Source organism: Eptesicus fuscus, chromosome 4 (genome assembly GCF_027574615.1).
Source record: "Eptesicus fuscus isolate TK198812 chromosome 4, DD_ASM_mEF_20220401, whole genome shotgun sequence".
Lineage (NCBI taxonomy): Eukaryota > Metazoa > Chordata > Mammalia > Chiroptera > Vespertilionidae > Eptesicus > Eptesicus fuscus.
Window position 1 is genome coordinate 92,415,131 of NC_072476.1, and position 24,233 is coordinate 92,439,363.

At 37.1% G+C, this 24,233-nt stretch overlaps 1 long non-coding RNA gene across 1 annotated transcript; it reads right to left on the minus strand.

Annotated features, from left to right (window-relative positions):
- Nucleotides 1-267: 267 nt before the first annotated feature.
- On the minus strand, nucleotides 268-23,598 carry LOC103305094 (uncharacterized). The gene is made up of 3 exons (XR_008555708.1): nucleotides 23,574-23,598; nucleotides 940-995; nucleotides 268-286 (listed from the first exon to the last, which is right to left on the minus strand). It is a non-coding gene; the product is annotated as an uncharacterized LOC103305094 (long non-coding RNA).
- Nucleotides 23,599-24,233: the final 635 nt, after the last annotated feature.

Sequence of the window (24,233 nt, forward strand, 5' to 3'; positions counted from 1 at the left end):
TTCATTGTATGCAAATTTCTTGAGAACAAAGACTTGGTATATTTTATTTTTTTAAGGATTTTTAGAGAGAGGAAGGGGGAGAGAGAGAGAGGAATTGATGTGAAAGTGAAACATTGATCAGCTGCCTTCTGAACACCACATCGAGCCTGCAACCTGGGTATGTGACCCGACTGGGAATCGAACCACCAACCGTTCCGTATGTAGGATGATGTCTAACCAACTGAGCCACACAGGTCAGGGCTGTATATTTTCTTTACTGCTATATCCCTGAGGCCTGGAATAGTCCCTGGAATATAGAAGGCATTAAAGAAATATTTGTACAATAAATAAATAAGTCAAGTGTACCTAATAAGTAAATAAATATGAATGACTAGGAATAGTAGATTCAATATTGAAATTAAGAACTATTACTCAAGAAATTTGAATTCATTTGAATATAAGAATAGAATTTACTAGTGTAGTGAAATAATATATCATATATTTTCCTTATAACAATTTGTCTGCAAACCACCACATCTCCCTGGCCTAAGCAAGGAATGGTAGGTTAAGTAAAGAAAAATAAGCAAATTCTGTATTAAGAGCTTGTAACTAGATGAAACTTTTATTCTCGAAAAAAAAAAATACACAACAGCATATTGGCTATTAAACTAGATCATCCTCCACAGATTCTGAAGTGCATATGGGTGGGTGGTAGGGGTCACTGGAAAAATTAAATAAAGTCCAAATATTTCACACCAAGAGTGTTGTACATCAAGGTCTTCTAATTGGAAAGCATTAACACTCATTAAAAAATTATCATCTGAATCCATTTCCTTTGTTATTGGTCATAAATTTATCCTGACTATTTTCATTTAACTTGATTATATTTTATTTTTGAAGGATTGCATATGAACAACATTATATTTTTGAGGGATTGCATGTAAATAAAAATTTACTTACTTATTTCTATTGGCTTCAATAATGGGCACAATCATACCAGCACTATAGACTGTAAGCTAATAAGAAGAATACAAAGAACAAAAGATAATAATATCATGATAAAGATTTTCAAATCACTAGTAATTAATATACTTCTTTTTATGATATCCACTAGAGGCTCGGTGCATGAAATTCATGCACAGGGGCGCGGGGGTGTGTCCCTCAACCCAGCCTACACCCTCTCCAATCTGGGACCCCTCAAGGGATGTCCGACTGCCCGTTTAGGCCCTATCCTGGATCGGGCCTAAACGGGCAGTCAGACATCCCTCTCACAATCCAGGACTGCTGGCTCCCAACTGCTCGCCTGCCTGCCTTCCTGATTTCCCCTAACCGCTTCTGCCTGCCAGCCTGATCACCACCTAACCCAGTGATGGCAAACCTATGACATGCGTGTCAGCACTGACATGTGTAGCCATTTCTGATGACACGCGGCCGCAGAGGCAGCCGCATGCCGAAGATGAAACATTTGCTGCTCCTGAGGATGAAACATTTGCAAAATAATGTTTTTACCTCAAAGTGACACACTACCTGAGTTATGCTCAGTTTTTTGGCAAAGTTTGACACACCAAGCTCAAAAGGTTGCCCATCACTGCCCTAATCACTCCAGTGCCAGCATGGTTGATGTCTAACTGCTCCCCTGCCAGCCTGTTTGCCCCCAACTTCCCTCCTCTGCTGGCCTGGTCACCCCTAACTGCCCTCCCCTGCAGGCTTGATCGCCTCCAACTGCCCTCCCTTGCAGGCCTGGTGCCTCCCAACTGCCCTCCCCTACTGGCCATCTTGTGGTGGCCATCTTGTGTCCACATGGGGGGCAGGATCTTTGACCACATGGGGGCATCCATATCGTGTGTTGGAGTGATGGTCAATCTGCATATTACTCTTTTATTAGATTGGATAGAGGCCTGGTGCATGGGGGGGGGTCAGCTGGTTTGCCCTGAAGGGTGTCCCGGATCAGGGTGGGGATTCCCTTGGGGCATGGGGCAGCCTGAGCAAGGGGACTGTAGTGGTTTGCAGGCCAGCCACGCCCCCTGGCAACCCAAGCAGAGGCCCTGATATCTGGAATTTATTTACCTTCTACAATTGAAACTTTGTAGCCTGGAGTGGAGCCAAGCCTCCTGCTCGCTCCTTGGTCGGCAGCCGTTTCTATTAGGGTTTGTATATATCTTCTATAATTGAAACTTTGTAGTCTTAAGCGGAGGCCTGGGCTGGCCAGGGTGTGCAGAAAGCGGGGGGCAACCCTAGCCTCCTGCTCTTTCCAGCTCCGTGGCTGCCGCCATTTCTGTTTGGATTTGTTTACCTTCTATAATTGAAACTTTGTAGCCTTGAGTGGAGGCTTAGGCCAGGAAGGGCAGGCGGAAAGCTTGGTTTCATCCATTGCCTGGGAAACCCAAGCCTCCCTCCTGCTCTCTGTGGCTGTAGCCATCTTGGTTGGGTTTATTTGCATAATTGCTCTGATTGGCTGGTGGGCATGGCTTGTACATGTAGCAGAGTGATGGTTAATTTGCATATTACTCTTTTATTAGGTAGGATAGCCATTTATCTGTGACTGTATACTGTGCTAAATTTAAATGCATCCACACATTGCAATGGGTTCACATAACTTCATCAATACTGCTAATATAAAATTTTACATTTTCTGATCTGTATGCGGTTATCAACTCTATAAATTTTTCAATGACTTCTATTCATGTATAATTTTCTTCATTAAAAGTTATATGAAAATTATTGATATTAGGCTGATCAGAGAGACAAAGACACCAGAATGAATATAGAACTTCATGAAAAATGTTAAATAGTGAATCATCAACTCGTATTTTAACCTAGTCCACTTTATCCTCCATCTCGGTTTTACGGTAGGAAAGAGTTATTGTTGTGGTGACAACCACCTGTTCCAAACCCAGACCAGAAGCCTCCAGTGATGTGGCCAATCCTGGGGGCCTCTCTATCCTGTGACTTTGATTCAAAGTCAGTTTTGTGCCCATTTCTTATAGGCCCCTGAATGTCTTCCTCAATTCAGACCTTCTCTCCTTGAAACTAATTTCTCCAAACCTCAGTGCAAGATATAAGGAGCTGAAAACATCTAGACTGATTCATATTGGAGTGTGAATGAGCTTATTAAAAAATGTCAGATAGGTCTGGAAGATTTACAAAGGGATGTGTAAGAGAGAAGGCAAACTCAGGCTTAAGATAGAAAAGGAAATTCTTTCTTAAAAAGTAATAAAAATGCTTAAACATACTTGAATGATTAAGATACTCTAAATATCATGTCTATATAAACACATTTAAAAGTTTTAGAGTTATTTTAATGTCATTTGCTATGAGATAACATTGAAAGTGACTGATAATTCTGCATCTTAAATCTTTCCCACTATTTGGAATTTTACGTTCAGTTTATTTATTTTGTTAAATGATTTTTTTCTTAAATATTGATCATTTCTTTTGTTAGGGAAATATTATTTTATTATACTAGGTAATGATAAAAATAAAGTTGATAATGGACACACTTAAAAATTTTCTACTTCTGGAGCCATATTTATAGAAACCAATTCAAAATTTCACAAATGATCATTCTCATGATTTTATTTGTATTGCTTCTTAAATATACATTTAATATGTTAAATTAGACAGTAATTGAACTGCTAATTATTTAAACAAATTATCTAAATTTGCTTTTGATTGTGTATTTTTGGCAGACTTTTAGTTGAGTTAGGATAAGAAATGCAGAAATGTTAAGCAACTATACTTAGCTTGAGATCTTGTATCTAGTTGAATAGTTACTATATCAATTAAACAATGAAATTTATGAAATATAAATCTTTATCTAAAAATAAAACTCTTCTAATCAGAGTGCATTTATTTTGACTCTTGCTTTAAATGACTACTGAATCAGATTATGTTTAAAAATTCTAAGTACTTGATAAATCTTATTGACTTTTAAACCAAATGGTATTTTGATACAAGGACCTATAAAATAAACAATGGAATAGCTTACTATATTAAGGAATTAATTACTCCAAACTTTTTTCCCCATGATTTTCCTAAAATATGGTCTGATAACAAGTAATTAACAAACTAGAGGCCCAGTGCATGGATTCGTGCACCAGTCCTGGCCTATGGGGATCAGTGGACTGCCACAGCAGCCCGACCTTACCTGCCAGTTCGTGGGGCTCCAGCCTGCTGTCTGCATAGATCCCGCATAGCACAAAGTAGTGCGGGAAGCGGCAGGCAGTAGGGGAGGAGCCCAAACTGGGCTGGGTGTTGGTCCAGCTCATCCCAGCCCCGCTGTGCCCACCACCACAGCCACACTGGGGCACGCAGGGGGAGTGTCCGCGGGAGAGGCTCGCGCAGCCACAGCAGCACTCACCAGCTGTGAGCCAGGTGTCTGGTTCCCATTTGTCAGCTGAGTGGTGCTCCCACTGTGAGAGTGCATTGACCACCAGGGGGCAGCTCCTGTGTTGAGCGTCTGCCCCCTGGTGGTAAGTGTGTGTCATAGCTACTGGCTGGCCATCTGGTCACTTAGGCTTTTATATATATATAGATGATTCAACAATAGTTGCTGTTTTACTAGTGTTGAGAAGTTTAAGAAAAAAACTGGCAAGGAAAAGAATTAAAATATTTTCACAGTGACTAGATAGCTATATTCTTTGATATATTGTGGTGGTCAAAGTATATTTTGCTTTATTTCAATTACCTAGAACATGAGCAATATGTTCTTAGTGCAACAAAATACATATATACATAAATGTACAATATGTCTGATATATTAGGGATCTATTGTGGTAGTAGTTACAGATATCAGAAATAATGGAAATTCTTGGCCAATTAGGAGCTAGGAGGGCATGATTTAAGTCACCAGACAACACACAAAATGATTTCCTGTAAAAGTCACTGGAGTAAAGGGCATTTCATCATGTTTCTAATTTCACCTCAAGCATCACCTCATCTAGGAAATTTCTCTGGCGCCCCTCCTAAACCCTCTTCCTACTTACCCCTCTCCTAGTTGTTAGGTCAAGACCCTTATATAACTACAACAGAATCAAGTTCCTTTCTTCAGAGAACTTATCATGGTGAATAATAATATAATCATTTGTGACATTCAATAATTATTCTTTTCTCCTATTAGAGAGTGAGCTCTGTGCGGTTAAGAACTGAATGAGCTATTGATTACCATCACATCCCCAGTGCTAAGCAAAATGTATGGCACATTAGCAGCTCAATAAGTAGCTGGAGAATAAATAACTGAATACATGAATGAATGAAATTATACCTAATGATTTCATTGAGGTCTATGCCAGTGCCTTGAGACTACAGATCAAATGTTACAGAGTCAAACCCAGCTTAACATAAGTCAAGTGCACTGTTTTGTCCTTGTTTACGAATGACAAATACATTCACTGATGCCTTTGTCTGCTAAATGTCAACATTGATTATTGTCCAAACAGTCACCTATGACAAGACCTTTCTAGTCCATGGGTGACATCATACTGAATCAGCATTATCAGCCAGTTACTAAGCAGATCAGCTACCAAGTCATGTGCTCCAATGCAAAATGAAATGTGGAGCTCCTTGCTCAAAAATTATTTAAAAATCCAAAAGGGCATTAAACTAAGAATGGGCCCTTTCTAAGCACCGGGTCCTGTGTTACTACACAGGATGCACACCCATACAGCAAGCCCTGTCAATAAGGAAAAAAATAAAAATAAACATTTTTGTTTTCCTTTAGCTTTGGAATCTGATTCTATAAAACTTCTCTTCCTGTTTCCTTTCATTTCTTCTTCCTGACTCTCTTCCATAATGTCACCTAAGGAATTACACAGCGGGGTCTAGGATAAAGATAGACATTTGTAAGCAAGGTAACATACCATCATCAATGGAGATTATAAGGAGTTCAAAACCCCTCCTGGTCTGTTCTCGAGTGGGGCTTTGTTTAATCAACATGCTGCTGGAATGGAACATCAGGGCCAGGCATTTTCACTGCCCTTCCCCCAGCAGGGTGACTGCTGAAATGAAAAACCGAAGCTGACATTCATCAGAGTTGTAATTCTCTATTTTGAAACCCCCAGAGTAACTCCTTCTACATTCATCACACACTTGGCAAACTTCCCTTCTTTCTTCCCCTTCATTTACTTTTGTGTATCACTTGTCTTCATTACTGTCTCTCTCATTGGATGGTTAAATCCTTATTTAGCCAGGACCGCGGTTAGAACTCTCTCCCACAATCGTGTAAATAGCATAATGTTTTGCAGTGATTCTGCATATAATCTATATGTGCTAAAAATAATAAGTGATTGCATAAACAAATCTCTCATTTGTAAACCATGAGCTTTAAGCCGGGGTTTCTTTCTTTTCTAGATTGCTATAAAGCAACTGTAGGCCAGCGATTCTCAAATTGTAGCTCTCAGAATCACCTTCAGACATTTGAAAACACAGAATGCCGACCACTCCCATAGTTTCTGATTCTGTAGGTCTGAGACAGGACCTGGGAATCTGCATTTATAACAAGGTCCTCCGTGATGCTAATGTTGTTGGTTTATAGACTGCATTTTGAGAACTGTTGTTCTAGACATTAAAGAAAAAATAAAAAACCTAAATAACATCTGCTAAAGCACTTGGTAAAGAAGACTTTATTCAAAGAGTTCATTCTGCTGGGTGTAGGAACCACTGCAATGGCATTTTATAATGGGGAAGAGAGATTGGCCACATGGGAATTTATAGCCCAGGAACAGGGTGAGAATCAGTATTTGGGAGCTGGGTAAAAAAGGTGAAGGAATGAAGCAAAACACAAACAAACCACAAAAACAAAACACACAAACAAAAAAACCCCCACAACTCATAGACACAGACAACACTATAGTGATTACCAGAGGGAAAGGGGAGCTGGGGGAGGTAGAAGAGGATAAAGGGGGTATGAATGGTATTGGAAGGAGATTTGACTTGGGGTGATGAACACACAATATACAGATGATGTGCTATAGAATTGTACACCTGAAAACTGTAATTTTAAATACTCACCAATGTTAGGGAATCATAGCCAATGTCACCCCTTTTTTTTTTAAAAAAAAAATCAATTTAAAAAAAAAGAAACATTACTAAGGAGAAGCATCAGGAGTAAGAGGGGATTCTGGTTAAACTGACCTTACAGGATTCTGGCTGAAGGTGGGACAGGATGATCAAACATCACCTAGGGCAGTGGTCGGCAAACTCATTAGTCAACAGAGCCAAATATCAACAGTACAACAATTGAAATTTATTTTGAGAGCCGAAAACCGACTTCTGCACATGGGCCACGAAGTTTCAATCGCACTGTACATGCGCACCCGCACGTGGTATTTTGTGGAAGAGCCACACTCAAGGGGCCAAAGGGCCGCATGTGGCTTGCGAGCCGCGGTTTGCCGACCACTGACCTAGAGCATCTCGGGGCACAGAAACCTGGTCAAAAATTGAGGGTGATCAGATATTGAAAGTTGGGATTCTGATTAAACTGATTTAGCAAGGTTCTTGCTAAAATTGGACAATTCAGAGACAAATATGGAAGTCCAAAAGTCAGGCCTGGTTGAAAAACAGTTCAGGTATTCAAGCCAGTTTGACTCAGTGGATAGAGCGTCGGCCTGTAAACTGAAGGGTGCTGGGTTTGATTCCAGTCAAGAGCATGTACCTTGGTTGCAGGCTCCTCCCCGGCCCAGCCCTGGTCAAGGCGTGTGCAGGAGGCAACCGATCCATGTGTTTCTCTCACATTAATATTTCTCTCTGTCTTTCCCTCTCTCTTCCACTCTCTCTGAAAATAAATGGAAAACATATCCTTGGGTGAGGATTAAAAAAAAAAAAAAAAGAGTTCAGGGGAGTTTGAGTAAAGTTGGATCAATGGGAAAGTCTTTGTCACATGGGTAGAATAGTTAGTCATTTGCAGACTTTTCCTAAGGGTGACCATGTGCTAGGTATAGATAAGTTTTCCAGCTGACATGTCTCTTTGGATCAATTAATAATAATCTTGGAAGACAATTATCCATATGTCTCTCACATTTCCACTCTAACCTCCCTTTTCCTTACACTATCTTTTCAAGGACATTTGCATAGGGACATCCTTGGATGATGAGCTATTGTCCCCACCAGATTAGAAGGATGTACGTACAGTGCAATAAAATAAAGATAATGTCTCCCTCTGGAGTAGAGTGCAGGCAGTTTTGTTCACAGTTCATTTTATAACAAGCAGGGTTCCCTAAGCTTGGTGTCCCTCAGCTCTGATGCAAGCCCATTGCAGGTGTAGGACCCACCTGATCCCCTCTCAGGTTCTGCCCAGATGAAATAGGGGCGAGGGGAGAAGGAGGCAAAGAAAATTGACACAAATGATGGTCATCCCACACTGTGCCCAGTGCCTTTGTCTCTGGCTTAGAAATTGCATATATTTTGACAGTATTCACAAAGCTAAGAAGCTAACTTGATAGTTTACAAGTGGGATAAAATACCACAAAATTAACAGTTATTAACAAATAATAAAGGAAGGAAAGTAGGAGGAAGAATGAAATTATATTATAAGAGAGAAGTAGAATAATAGTTATAATTTGTCTAGTTTTTTAAAGGTATTTAATTTGTTTAAAATTATTGCTTTTTCTTTAAAAGATTCTAAGAATTCTTAGAATGGCTTTTGGTGATGATATTAATTAAAATTAGGCTTTTATCACTCAGACCTAATCTCTGCATTAACAACTTAAAACATAAAAATAAAATATTATATTTTTGTCCATTAAATGCAACTGCAAACACATTAGACTCATGATTTATTGTTTTCACTATATATTTGAAAGATTTTTCTTACTTTCATTTTCTCAGGCATAAACTTAAATAACTACCAGACAATGGAAAACTCATTCCTGATTATTTTCACTTCACCAATGTTTCAAAATTTAAAATAGGCCACTAACCTTACTCAGGATGGAAGATATGGATGGAAGCAGTCAGATTGAGTGAGAATTTACTTTTCAATCAACATGAGAATTATTCAATCTATTTTTTTCTGCCTCACTAAGAAGATAGGATTCAATTTACTTGTAAATCTTTTCATATGTGACAAAATTTTTTTACATTAAAAATTGTAGGGGAAAAAATCAAGAAGTTTGATTCAGATTTGATCGGAGAAAGTTAAGAAAAGCAGCCCTGACCTTTACCCCTTTATCCTTTCATTAACTCTGACTGGGTGACTATCAGCACTTCAGCCCTGGGAATCACACTCATCCAAACCTGTGGCCCAAACAGCTGCCCACACTGCCCCAGGTAAGGGTCTGTGCAAACCAGGCATCCTCAGCTATGGTGGCCAAGTCAGTGTCTTCCACCTACCTTCCTCCTTATTTTATCCAATTGCTAATTCAGGGATGATGAGGCCATCATAAAAATTGGAATATGGCCTGGCTGGGTAGTTCAGTGGTTGAGTGTCGACCCAGGAGGTTCCAGTTCAATTCCTGGTGGGGGCACATGCCTGGGTTGTAGGCTCTATCTCCAATGGGGGTGTGCAGAAGGCAGCTGATCAATGATTCTCTCTCATCATTGATGTTTCTCTCTCTCTCTCTCTCTCTCTCTCTCTCTCTCTCTCTCTCTCTCTCTCTCTGTGTGTGTGTGTGTGTCTGTCTGTCTGTCTCTCCCTCCCTTCCTCTCTGAAATCAATAATATATATATATATTTTAAAAAATGGAATATGAATCTCTCCCAACCCCACCCTTAACACTCACTGCCAGGGAAATGTAATTTTTAATTTTCCAGTCTCTACAGTCCAGTAAGGCAGACTGGAGGAAGATTAGAAAAAATGTTACATCGAACAAACTATGCCAACTTATTTTTCTACCAATGTACTTGTGGAGAGTGAAGCAATGTAGATTTCCTCTACTCTCCTCCTATAACCATAGAGAGAGAACTAGGTTTAGCTTCTTATTATAGTGGAAATTGATAGGACCTCTAATATCATTTAAAAAACAACAACAGGAAAGGGTGGCTAAGAAGCTATTGTTTTAAAAAAACAAGTATGTAGAGATTTAGCAAGTGACACCTTAAGGATTGATGTGTACTATTTAGCAACAGCATGCTGTTTTTAGGCATATAATTCTACCTGGAATGGAAGGTTGTTTTATTTAATTGGTTTTCACCAAATTGGGTCTTTTACATTTACAATGAAGGGCATCATCCTTCAGAGGGCCCCATTTTTAATACTGATAGAATGCTCTTTAGTTTCTTGAGGGTTTTATGATTATAGAAAGGAATTTTCTGGGTAATGTCACATTTATTTTCAAAAGTCTAGAAATGCATTTTTTTAAGTTTTCATCCACTTTATTAGCTTATAATGTACACATAGCCTTGCCTCACACTAAAGGACTCTTTTGTGAGGTACTCACCCTCCTCATCCCAGGCCTACATAGCCTACAGTCCTGTTTTCTGACATTTCATGGCTATGATTCCCTAACATTGGTGAGTATGGGGAAGCTTTATCTAATTCACAAGACTATTCACATGAAATTTCCAGAGAAAACCCGAAAGAAATCAAGAACTTTGCAGAATCCCAAGTTTACCCATTTATAGAGTAAAATGAGGAAGAAATTGAAAAATGATATTTTTTAAATGAAACAAAACTCACCATGAGGTTTTAATTTCCAGCCAATGTTCTGTTTGTTCTTTATTTTAATTTTTATTACTAATGATTATATTCAGTAAGATAGCAGATGAGTCTCTTTTACAAGGAGCGCATTAAGGAAAATGGGATGTTTTAAAACACACATGTACATCCTCTCTCTCTCCTTATATCTATATGTACAGCTCTTGAACTTTGGAATACATGAATACATATATATTTTACCATTTAATAATTACATTATGTGATCAAAACAGAAAATGCAATAACTGGCAACACCATTGTTTCATACTTCAAAGTTTTAAATATTATCGAAATTATTTGCGTGGCTACCATTCTCTAAAATAATGACAAAATTGTAATTTTAGATAACACATTTTTGTTTTGTGTGTGTGTGTGTGTTTTTTTTTTTCTCTAAAAAGACATAAAATATACTATAGCTATGACAGCACTGCCGCTCTTTGTATCCAATTCTGTCATCTCCTTCTGTAACAGTACCAATGATTTTAGCTTGGCAAATAGATTTCCAGACTAAGTCCTACATTTCCAAGCCTCGCTTGCCACAATTTGTGGCCAACTGTCTCATTTCCAGCCAATGAAATCTTAGCAGGTTTCAATGGAAGAGAGTATCATGTCCTTCTGCATTTTACTCCTCTTTCTAGAAAGCAGATGTAAGGGTGATCTCTCTTGGATTATCTAAATGAGTTCCCACTCTGTAAGTATTGAGAGTCTTTCCTTTCCCATTACGCTGACTGTCTAAGGGGCCCACTGATGTTAAAATACTCAAATATGTAAATAGGAGGTAGTCTGCATCTCAGGAACAGTACTAAACTGTAATTATAAATATATATTATGTCATTATAGTTTTAACTCTGTCACTAGCTCCATTGTTTAAGCCAGTCATTTAATGATTCTGAGCAGTATTTATTTTTTAAGGTATAGTTGAACAAGATCATCTTCATTATTCATGGCCCAGTTTTAAAATTATATGTTTTTTATTATATGTTTGTATAATTCATTTACTTAAAAAAGGGTATCTACATGTAGCCAGAAAAATATAAAGGTATGTATTATTTCGTGGAGCTATACTGACATCCTTTGGTAAGGTTTTGGTTGGTTCCCACTTGATGTAGAGATAGAGAAATAGAGAGATGGACAGTTAGATGACTGATAAGTAAATAGAAACACACACAGTTGGGCATGACACTCGATTTTTTTAGAAAAAAAAATGTAAAAGAAAAAAAAAGAAGAAGGTGATTGTGTCAAGTTGAAAGTCTAAATATGTCAATCGCATTAATTGCATATTCAAATTATGAATAAACGAATGTTATCTATGCAATATAAAAATGTAAAGCAGACAAGACCGGCTCACAGGGCTTCCAGAACAGGGTAGCATGTTCTCGTATGACAATAAGCAACAACAAAAATGAGGCATTCGGAGGATCAAGAAAGGAAAGTTCACTGAAAGCAAACATACACATTTTAAAGCGACACAAAAATCACTTTGGTAACGTGTGAGGTCTGCTTGCAATTTGACTTGGCACCCCGCTAGCACTTGTATCTCCGTCGTCCGGCTAAGGTTGGTGCAGGCATATATATGTCAGAAGAAGAAGCAGCATCTATTTAAAAAGGAATCGCAAGAAGCAGTCCGGCTCCTGAGATTGTATTACGGGCGCAGCCGGATTAGACGGGCTGATTACCTTAGCCTGGAACAGAGAGGCTTTCTGCCCTGCGGGGGAGGGGACGCCTTTCATCCGAGCCCTCCTCTCGGATGCGCCCTCCCCTCGCATTCACTTGCAAATCGCCTGGTGCTCGCAAAAGCCAGCACTTCCCAGTCTCCAGCCTTCCCTGCGAGCGCCGCAGCTCCCTCAGCAGAACCTTTCTCTCCTCTCCGCCGGAGGAAGGGCTTCCCCCACCCCTTCCCATTTTCCCCTTCCTTAATCAGGAGCACTGAATGAAAGCCAATCAGAGCGAGCTCGCCCCCTCCCCACCCCGTTTTCCTCGCTTCCCAGCCGTCCAGAGTTAAAAGTGATGCTGAGAGAAAGCTGGAGTTAGATTGAAGTAGCATCAGGGATAGGAAAAAACGGCCGAAAACAAACAAAAAGGGGACATAGGGACAGTCTCTCCGGGGTTATTTTGGCTGGAACCAACTTCCGTTATCCAGAAGCTGATAAAAAAGGTAGGAAGACTTCATCTCTCTTCTGTGTTTTTTTTTTTTTTTTAACTCCCTTAAGGTCTTTTATTTCCTTTCCCTGGGGGGTAAATGTTTGTTTTTAAGTCGCACCTAGCAATTATTTTCAAATGATCATCTTTAACATATAAATAAATGAATATGGATACTAGACCTATATTGGATTCTGGAAACAACTGCTTTGAATATCTGTAGAGGTAATGTAAAACTGGATGCATTATATATTCTGCTCAACAGTGGGTCTTGCTATTAGAGTTTGTGACTTTATACACTTTGAAGCAGTGCTAAAAATGTATTCTGGAGTGAAATTTGGCATGTTCATACTTGTTCTTTATTTTGAAAATCAGTTGAAGAGATAACATTGTTGCTGTGAACTCTAGCATCTTCTAACATGACTTTAAATTCCATATGAATGGATTCACTCTGCACTTATTCATAATCATAGTTCATTGTACATTTCATATAAAGAGAAATGACAGGCAGAAGACAGATTCCTTGAAACAGTCAATGGCCACTAAGCATCTACATAAATAAAATAGATTGGCATTTATCAGAAATGGAATAGGCATCATTCCCATATTCACATTTTTATGTCTGAGCCAGAAGTATGAGGGGGGGGGGGCAAGATGAAGAGGGGAGATTAAATGCATGTAGTCAGCAGTTGCAGCATTTATTGTCTCTGCTGCAATAAAATCCATATTTTATGTGGTGTTGAATTAATGCAGCACATTGCAAGTCTAAATGTATGTTCCCAACAAGTAACTATTGATAGCACTGTAAGTATGGGCAGAAGCAGTAGTCTGAAAGTGGTTTTATGCCCCTGCAATGAAAACCTATCGCCTCCTTAGCATTAAAAAAGGGGGGTCTACAGGTGCAATCAAAGACAAGCATCATTTAAACACTGACCTCTCATCTTTTGCTTCCAAAAAACCAGATCTATTTCCTATAATTGTGGTTCTTCATTCCAGTAAAAGCTTCTGTTATCCCAAACTGCACATCCATTACTCTCAGCTGTTTGGAGCTGCATTATTTTGTGTTCCTTTCTTTTTTTTTTTTTTTTTTCTTCAAGGACCTGTATTAAAAATAATCTGTCCCTCCGATGCCAATGACTGTTATACTTCAATGCATATGTTAGTAGACTTTTTTTTCCCTCTACACCATCCCCCTCTCTCCTTTCTTAAAATGTTAGCTACAAGAGCGTCTCTGTGGTGAATAACACTTGGCAAGAGTGTGTTCATTTTTTTAGGTCTGGTATGGTGAGGATTTTTAATTAGTAGAACTTTCGTGAAAACATTATGTCATTGGCAAGAGCCCCTGGTTCATTTTTAGTGCAAGTGATGAAGGAAAAGGTTGTGTCACAGAGAAATAGGTGAAGGATAAGTTGCATAGATGATCTGCCTTGCTCTCCTTCTCTGCAATGTAGTATTGAGGCACATATATGTATTCAGTGTGCAATGTAGAAGGAAATAGTGGCTTATTGGTGTGGGGAGGGCGAAGGGATTGGAGCCTTGCACAAATATAAGCAGAGTGTCTCTGCGGTTTAAGAACATATCAAATACAAATCAATTCTGATGATGAAAACATAAAGCAATGCTTCTTTCATTTGCTTTTATTTATTTCTGGCTGTGTTTTTAAAGTATGAGTCAATGTCTGCTTTCATTAAATCAGATAGTTCTTTGATTTCAATTACTTTCCGCTAACAAATTGACATCCCCAGTGAATGCATATGCTTTCCCTGACTCCAATGAGAGAATGAAATTCCATACACTTAGATGTGTTGTGGGGGGAGGGGGGGAGGTGGAGAGGGAAAAACCCAGGAAAATAGCAAAGCAGCATATAATCTGTATGACATTCACATGCATATGTGTATGCGTGAGGTCTGTGGTTAAATTCCCTGGTACCCGATCAATGCTTCAGGTGATATTCTTAGATGTTCATAAAAATTAGCTGTTTATTGATAAGGACAATAATAGATATGTATTCAATTTAATACTACAGTGAAAAATCTTTACCTACATTAAGATTTCTTTAAAAAAGAAAAAAAAAGGATAGAAAATAGATTTTTTGATTTTTCTGTCTACAGAGATATTCATTTCTGGCACATTATTAAGAAAGTGTCCTCTGAAGGAGGTATGATTTTGTTGTTGTTGTTGTTGAAAAAGAATATTTGCAACTGAAAAGGTTCATTCTAATTGTGAGCCCTGTTCAGAGTCTAGGGGCATTTCTAGATCTTCATTTAAGTTTCCATATAAACAAGTAACCGGGGCAGAGTATATAGTGTCTGTGGGATTTCTGAACATATGACTTATTTCCTCTGTTTCTTAACCTACTTTGCAGCAAGTGATAATACCGCGTCCTGGAACGTGTCACTTTTACGCCAAATCTCTCCGCTAGGCTGCAGCACAGGCACAGCATTAGCTCTGAGGATGCTGATTCAGCAGCAAAGTGAACCCTTTTTATTAAGTGTTATGATCAGTAATAGTGCTGCATAGTAAGCAATTAGTACAAATCACAATGTGAACCCAACTACCTCTGGTCTAGCCCTTGGGTTTCAAGAGTATTAGCCACAATATATTCCTATTTTTACTATGCAAACTCCATTAAAATACTGTTGCACATTAGAAGTGCTTGTAAAACACTGAACAAAATAACACAGTATAAGCAGATAAATAAAAATTTATACCAATCATAAGTAACTATGCAGACAGTTGTCCTCCAAATATCAAGTCTATATTCAAAAATTCTGCTTTTGATTCAACTAAAACATTATCTGGATAGGGTTTCAAAAAAGTCACTTTGCTAACCATATTATATTGAACAGTTATATCTGAAACAGACTAGAGCTAAAAATCAAGTAGCAAGAAGGGTGCTCTCATCCTTGTTAGGTATATACTGAGCCACGGTGACATTGATGAAGCATTGGGCTGTGTATATGGTCCCGTTATGAATATCTTGAAAAAAGAATCAGGGTCCAATGAATAGCATTATAAACACATATTTGAGAAATGAAAGTTAACATAGGAAAATCTGTGTGTGTTTTTTGACACTTTATTCAGACCAATGAGTTCATGAAGACAATTTTATTTTGCCATAATTATAATAACCTGAAATATGCATATAGAAAAAATGTTCTATACATAAACATTTAAAATTGTGTCTCCTTTTTTTCCCCTAAACCATTTAGATAGGTTCACAGAGCACTAATATAACATTTCCTGCTTTTACCTCCAATCAGTTCAACACTCAAAATTACAGACTTTTTTTTTTCCATGCATAAAAACAAGAAAATTTCAGAGTCGACAAGGAGTGCCTGTTTTCTGAGATAACAATATCAGCTCAGAGTCACCTCTGTCCTTTTCTTCCTTCCTGCCCTACAAACAGTAGCCTCACCTCACTTGACATTTTAGTATGAGACCCTGAGCCCTTTTAAAATCTATTTGTGTTGTCTTGTGTAAGGGTATCTAAAGCACATGAGGCCATTTTTGCCTTAGCCATACCTTCTTTGTCACTACTCAATCCAATTCACTCAAGAGGCAAACATTGTAAAAAAAAAAAAAATAAAAAAAAAAATCACATCAGTCACATTAAAGTTGTAGATTTCTGGGAATACATTATCCTTAATGTATTGTTAGCATTGTTGCACTACGATGACCAGATAGTTTTAAAATAAATGTCTTGATATAACTTTTGCTTAACTCTTTACTATCAATGAAACTTCTCACAAAAAAATGTAACCTGTTTTTTTTTTAAGAATAAATGTGCTTTGTGTTCACCAAAGGCATTATGTCTTTATACTCTCTTGAAATGAGTATGATGCTCTCCATATAAAAATTACCACATTGGTGGTGGGCTTAAAGACAGGGAAAGCTGAAAATTAAGAATGAATGAAATAAAATTACATTTGCCTCATTTTAGGAAATAAAAGTAGCATTCTTTGAAAATAAGGACAACCCGTGGGAGGTTGAAATACCTTCATACAAGCAATCCCCTGTAGTAGAGGGATACATGTCCTTAGAGAGTTTGTCAGTAACATTGTCAAGCAAGTTGCCAAACCACGTGATCTCAATTTCAAATCCCCTGTCCCCTTTTTAGGAAGCAGACTTGATTCTAAATACTCTGCATGAGGCAGAAATATAAATTAAAGTAAAATCATATTTCGAATTCTAGAACAGAATTAAGCATAAGGTATATTACAACATTGCTTCACACTAGGAAATTCATCATTAAATAACATGTCTAAATACTGCAGGGCCCTGCTGATCCCCCTCCCCACACACGCCCTTTCTCCCTGTCCTTCCCCCCTCCCTTTTCCCCCTCTCCCCCTCTCTTTTTTTCTACCCCTCTCCCATTCTCTGCCCCCCCCGCCCCCCCCCCCCCCCCCCCCCCCCGGGCAGAGAATGGGAGAGGGGTAGAAAAAAAGAGGACAATTACAAAGGTCCTTGAATGAGTTTTTCATGCACTTTTTTTTTGTATTACCCTATGTAAAATAATATTTCTGAAAATCTTGTGATATTTATGGCCAGTATTTTACCATCTGCTACACTATACACTGGATTCATTACATTATCCTTTGCATTATAACATAAAGTATATGATCGTTCAGTTGGCTAGAGCATGTCCTTTAAAATGAAAGCAATTCTTATAGCTATTATAACACCTAGGCTTCTAAGGATTTGAAATTGGCACCAATATAGTCTATTGCACTACCAAGCAATAATGGGAAATTCAGCATATGCCATGAAATGACTTCTCCAATGTATCAGGATGTAGAATGCATAGACATAAGTTATTAAACTCAGCACATCAGTTATTGATTGGGAATCTTTGTCGATTTACTGTAACAGAATATTTAAATAGTTTGACAGAACCCTGATTTTAAAAGTGAATTAATCATAAATTGTATGTTTCAAAAAACAAGACCCATTGATTCTTTTTTGTTGCAAGATATAAATATTACCAGTTTATTATCTAAAAATGTAAATTGATATGTAATGAGCAAATGTCTATTTTAGATATTGTAGAGTAAAAAAACTAGCATTTCTCTCTAATTTCAGGTTGAAAAATTGGGAAACATACTGTAACTGTAATCAAGTTAAGCATAATGTGTGGAAAATTAAAATAATCAAACTAAATAACGTTAATGTTTTAACTTGGGTTAATTCTGATACTCTCTGCAATGTTCACATAGTACTTATAAATACAAAAATTTGTCATAGTGATATAAAAAAGATCAAAGGCAATTAACATATTTGCCTGATTATTAAGTACGTTTTTTGCAAATGCTAATGTCATACTTTTTTTTAAATGGGACTGATACTTTTTTTTTCAAGTGACTCTACTCCCAATAAAATCAAGGTAAACCAACACCATTTGAAAACTATGACAACTTCTGGGAATTTTAAAAAGCCATGAATATTTCTATAATTCTTGAATCAGACTTAAAATTTAGGTGAAGTTCCATAATGTTTCTGGATTATCTTACCTCTCAGGAACAGTTTTAAATCAAAAGCCTCATATTTAGGTAGATTTGAACATATTTGAACTGAGGGAATTTAATAGTTTACCATGTAAACCTTCCACATATAATTATATTCATTAATCATTTTATTTAAAACATTCACTATCAATAATCTAAAAATAAAATTTTACTGTCTCTATTCATTGGTTTAAATCTATTGATAATAAAATAAAGAATATGAATTGTGTATTCTTTTAACAATAACGTGGTATTTTTTGTCTCCTCCTTCTCCTTCTACTCCTTCTCCTTCTTTCTCCTTCCTCTTTTCCTCCTCCTCTCCTCTCCTCCTCTTCATGTCCTTCTCCTCCTCTTCTTCCTCCTCCTCCTCCTCCTTCTCTTCCTCTTTCTCCTCCTCCTCCTTCATCTTTTTCTTCTTTTCTTCCTCCTCCTCCTCTTTCTTTTCCTCTTCCTTCCTTCTTTCCTCCTTCCTTTCTTTTTATTTTTGAGTTCTTCATAAAGAATTGTAAGTTAGGGGTCATTCCTGCTCTGTAGTCTTGTCTATATATGTAGTCTCTGTAGACTAACATGAACACCAACATGGACATTTATTCTGTCTGCATCTAGCTTCCTGAACTTGAATAAAAGCCTTTCCTCTTGAATAAGAACCTATGGAAAGTCTTTCTGTCTTTCTCTACTCCCTTCACCAAGGTTTTAGTTACTATTTTGGAGATTTATTAAAAATTGAATGCTAAGTACAGACATGTACTTGAAAGCACTTGTCCCTCTTTTTCTCCCCCTCCTCCTCCTCTTCCTCCTCCTCCTTCTTCTTCTCTTCTTCTTCATTTCTTGCTGAAATGAAGAGTGGTGATTTTCTATAGAATTTCTATATTAAATAAATGAGGGGTTTTTGTTTTGTTTTTCCTAATGACATAGACTTTTTGGATTCATGCAATAAAAAGAAAATGAGAATTCTACAATTTTCTAAAAAATCTCTTTTAGCTACTATGCCTTTTTAAAAATACATGAACCAATTTTTCAACATTTAATAACTAGGTTATTCTACATATTTTAAATTAATTTATAAAACATCACTATCTAGGAAATAGATATAAGTATTTATTTTCAACAGTAAAAAATACTGGGTAAATTAAATATCCCTAAAATCTAAGTTAAGAGAAATAATTTCTTTACTAAACTTTTTTTTGGGGGTTGGATTCTCCATCACTGTGTATGAAATCTGAACAAATTGAGGGAAAACATATTTTCTTTTTTAGCCCAAAGACATGTCAGTGTTAGGTGTACAAGCTCTAGTGAACATCCAGCCTTGTGAAGCATCCAGTGAAGATGTGAGGTTAAAGAAATGGCAACTATAATCTTGACTTCAGAGTAAAGACATTAATTTACATTACTTTATTGGTAGGGGCTGGATCAAATTAATTTCTAAGTAGGTCCAAGATGAAAAGTGTGGATGAGAAGAGTCTTAATCTTTCTAGATGCAAACTAAGATTCTGCATAAAACCCACTATCCTCAAAACATCCTTATGGACAATTGCAAGTTTTAACAATGCTAATAGGCTAACTACAGTGATTAGCCAAAATTTACAATTATTAATTTAACTATCTTATGATTTGTTGCTATCATGTGTTGCTATTTATTCTTTTGTGCATATCATATTTTTTGCACTTTTCTTTATAAATTTATATGATTTCCTAAGATCTAAATAGTAATTTGTTCATTTTTTTCTCAGCCTCTAATTTCTTCCATTTATTTTGTGGGAGATGTGTATGAACCATTCTCTTAGTGCCATACCCAGAGATAAAACAATGAATACAATACAAATATTGTATTTGAGAAGAGCTGGTTCTAATGTGAGATAATCACAATAAAATATTATATGATATGATTTATAATAACAATGTTAGTCATTCTGAGTATTTTAGTTTTCATAAAATAGTATTAGATTAGATAGCAGAATATCATTGGGCAGTCACCTACTATCTCTACATACCACAGTCTTCAGTATTAATGTTCTATTATACAAAGTACTGAAAAAAAACCCTCTCAATATTGTGTTTCATTCATTCATTCATTTGCCATGAATTCTTTAAGGCCTACCTTAGCCAGGCACTATGCAAGCATCCTGAGATACACACATGCAGAGAAAGGAAAACAAAACCTTTGCTACAGTGAGGTATTAGATAAATAATCACATGACTTATTATATTCCTATTTGGATAAATGTAAGAATGGTGAATATTAGGTACCTTTAAAATGAAAAACATGGAGCACTAACCTCACCCATTTTTTAAAAATTGCATTATTGTATTCAAACCACATGACATCTTTCAATAAAATATCAGACTAAGTTAGCAGATTAGTTTAAGATACGTTTTTGTGTAGCCTCAGATCCATTCAATGGATTCTGAAGAATTAATTTTGCTACAGTTTGGAGCAGCCATCTTGGTTGGTAATTTAATTTTCACTTCGCATTTGCAATAGTCCGTTGTCATCATGCAGCAAGGACACAAATTTGAGACTAATATTTTAATTCTAGACAAGAAGCCTAAATAAAAAGTATACATCTATAGACAAAGTGGACCCCCAAATTTTATTGCTGATAGTTATTAGGCATAGAAATTTCCACATCCCCACAAGCAATTAAAATCTTTAATGTATAGAAACCATTGAGTTTCAAACTTGGTACTCTGGAAAAATTTCTTCCGTGCCATATTCTATTTTTGTGAAGGCACCTGACGAAGGTCATGTTTAACAGGGAAACTGCACAGTGAGGTTGCCTTTCTGATAATGGCAAGATTGTCAAGATTGCCTTTCTTAGAATTTCTTTGATGGATAAAAGCATGGACCATGGTACTAATCTGTTTGGGTTTAAGTTTTATGTCACTTACCATATATTTAATATTAAATATGCTTAATGTTTAATATTTCTGGTAGTTTTTTCATCTGTAAAATGGGTTAATAATTGTACTTACACAATAGTGCAATTATCATGATTAAAAGAAACTGTAATGGTAAAGGGATAATAATACCTGTCATACAATAGGTGTTCTAATGCTGCATATTATTATCATTACCTACTACTTAATTATTATTATTGTATAGAAATTTAGGTGACATGTGCTTTTTCCTTAATATTGAGTGTGTTTGTGTTTTAACCATAGCATACAATATAACATTGCTACCACTTTAAAATTTTTGAAAAGTTTAACTTGTATTATGTAATAATAATTTTGTGCTTGATTTGAAATGAGAAATACTGTTGTTTTAAGTCTGATTTTGTCACTAATTGTACTAGTAACATGAATTTTTCATTCCAATATTTTTTCTTTTTTGGTTTGTTAAAATTGGAGTTTGACCCATACAATTTCTAAGGCCACAGTTCGTTTATCTATTATCATTAGAATGGGCTCATACAATCTATTGTAACTGTAAACTGTTATATATGTAAACTAGAGGCCCAGTGCATGAAATTCATGCATAGGTAGGGTCCCTAGGCCTGGCCGGCAATTAGGGCTGACCTGTGGGGCAACCAGCGGGACAATCGTGGGGCCCCGGCTAGCACCCACCTTGGCTGGCCTGGGGCTTGGGGGCCAGGGTCAGCTCCTGCTTTGAGCATCTGCCCCCTGGTGGTCAGTGCACATCATAACAACTGGTCGTTCTGCCAGTGGTCCCACTGTTTGGTCAATTTGCATATTAGGCTTTTATTATATAGGATACTAGAGGCTTGGTGCACTAATTTGTGCACTGGTGGGGTCTGGCTGGCCTGCCCTGATGGGGGCCCATCAGGGGTAGGGCCGGCCGGGGGGGAGGGGCCACAGGCAGGTGGATGGCTGGCCCCGCCACTGATTGGGGTGTTGGGGGCCTATCTGGTGTGGGGCCAGCTGGGGGGAGGGGCCACAGGAGGACTCCAGGGTGTGTCTGGCCCGTCTTACTCAGTCCCGATCAGCCTGACCCCAGCAGCAAGCTAACCTACTGGTCGGAGCATCTGTCCCTTGGTGGTCAGTGCACGTCATAGCGACTGGTCAACCAGTCGACTGTCTACACCCTGGTGGTCAGTACACAGCATAGCAAGCGGTTGAGTGGCCGTAGCATATCATTAGCATATTACACTTTGTTTGGTTGAGGGATGACCAGATGACTGGACACTTAGCATATTAGGCTTTTATTATATAGGATATTCATTCCCTAATGGTGTGAAAATGCCAGTGGGAAAAGAGAGAATGTAACCTTAAAACTTAAATTATATCCTCAGATTTACACATAGTAATTGCATGAGCTAGGGAATTAGGAGATATGAATTTTGAAAATGATGTGAAGGACCCAAAAAGAGGTAAAGGAGGGAGAAAGTGTTAGAAAGATGGAGACTAACTATTGTGAGTTCCATGAGCCACATAAACTCACTCAGGTGAAACATGAACCATCTGAATATACTGCAGTAATGGTTCCTTTCACAGATTCTCCTTCTTGAGGTCAGAGTAATGAGAATTAGAACAAGAATGATGAAGAGAGGCAATGCATTACAGAAATAATCTCATTAAAGTGTGGATACCTATAAATCTCAGGAATAATTCTGCAGTCTATTGCAAGCTGAAAGGTCAGTGGGATACCACTTTCTTAGACTAGTTCCCGGAAACTGTCTGATGAAGACATATCATCTGCTGCAAAATGTGAACATTTAAACAGGTTTTATTTAGATGGTTCATTCTTTTTATTCTTCACATTCAAGGTGATATGAAGATCAATTTAAAATCACTGTTTCTTTTTTCCTTCCTTTTTTGTGGTGCTATATATATAGTAATTTAAAAAGCATCTGGAGTGAATTCTATGGATTACAAAAACAAACAAACCAAAACATTAAGATAATAAAACAGACATTTCTGTGAGTCCATAATACCTTTATTTTTAAAATTTTATTTTTAAAATTCAAAATTATATCACATTTTTCAGTGTTATTTATAATTCAGGACTAATTAATATATTTATTTTAGAATTTCACATATTTAAAGAATATACTTAGTACTTTTCCTTCCACCCACATGTAAAAGTGAGGTAAGTCATAATAGAGACAGATGTAGAGATCACAGATATAATTTTTGAACATAGTAACAATAATTCTCATTTTCTTATCGCTATATAAGTATCACTAATACTGATTGCTACTGAGAATAAATAATCAATTTGAATCACACTTTGATCGTGAAATGGCCAGAATGTGCCAGAAGACATGGCAAAGTAATTTGGCTTCATGATGACGCACCATCACACACTTCAAAACCAGTTATAGATGTTAAAAGATCTTGCCTGGGAAGTATTAACCCACCTGCTGTATTCACCAGACCTTGCTCCTTCAGATTACCACTTGTTCTGATCAATGGCACATGCACTTTCTGAGCAGCACTTCAAAACATACGAAGAAGTGAAAAATTGGGTCTTTGAATGGTTTGCTTCAAAACAAGAAAAGTTCTATTGGGACGGTATCCACAAATTACCTGAAAGATGGGGGAAATGTGTAGCTAGTGATGGACATTACTTTGAATAAAGCACTTTTGATGTTTCTCTTGAAATTATCATGTTTTCTTTGATTACAAAATCTGCCATTATTAACTGGTACACCTAGTATAAATTACACTCAAAGCTTAATCAGATGGTTAAAATAAGTTTATATTTTTTGCAGTATGGACCCATTTATAGAGTAAATTGCTGTTAATATTTCTGGTAAAATTCTATTCAGTTTTCAAGAGGTAAAATAACATACCTAGGTGTTTGGAGCCACCCTGTGGCCATAACACAGTATATTAGAGAATGTTCTCTGGCTTCAGTTTATTTCCAACTGAACATTGCACTTGGAAGCATTGAAACCAATGTAAACTTACATTAAGGGTTATAAAATGGCATTACAATATTAAATTCATATTAATTATATTTTACATGTTTATATGAATTATAAAAATATTTTTTGCAAAAGTATAAGCAAAATAAT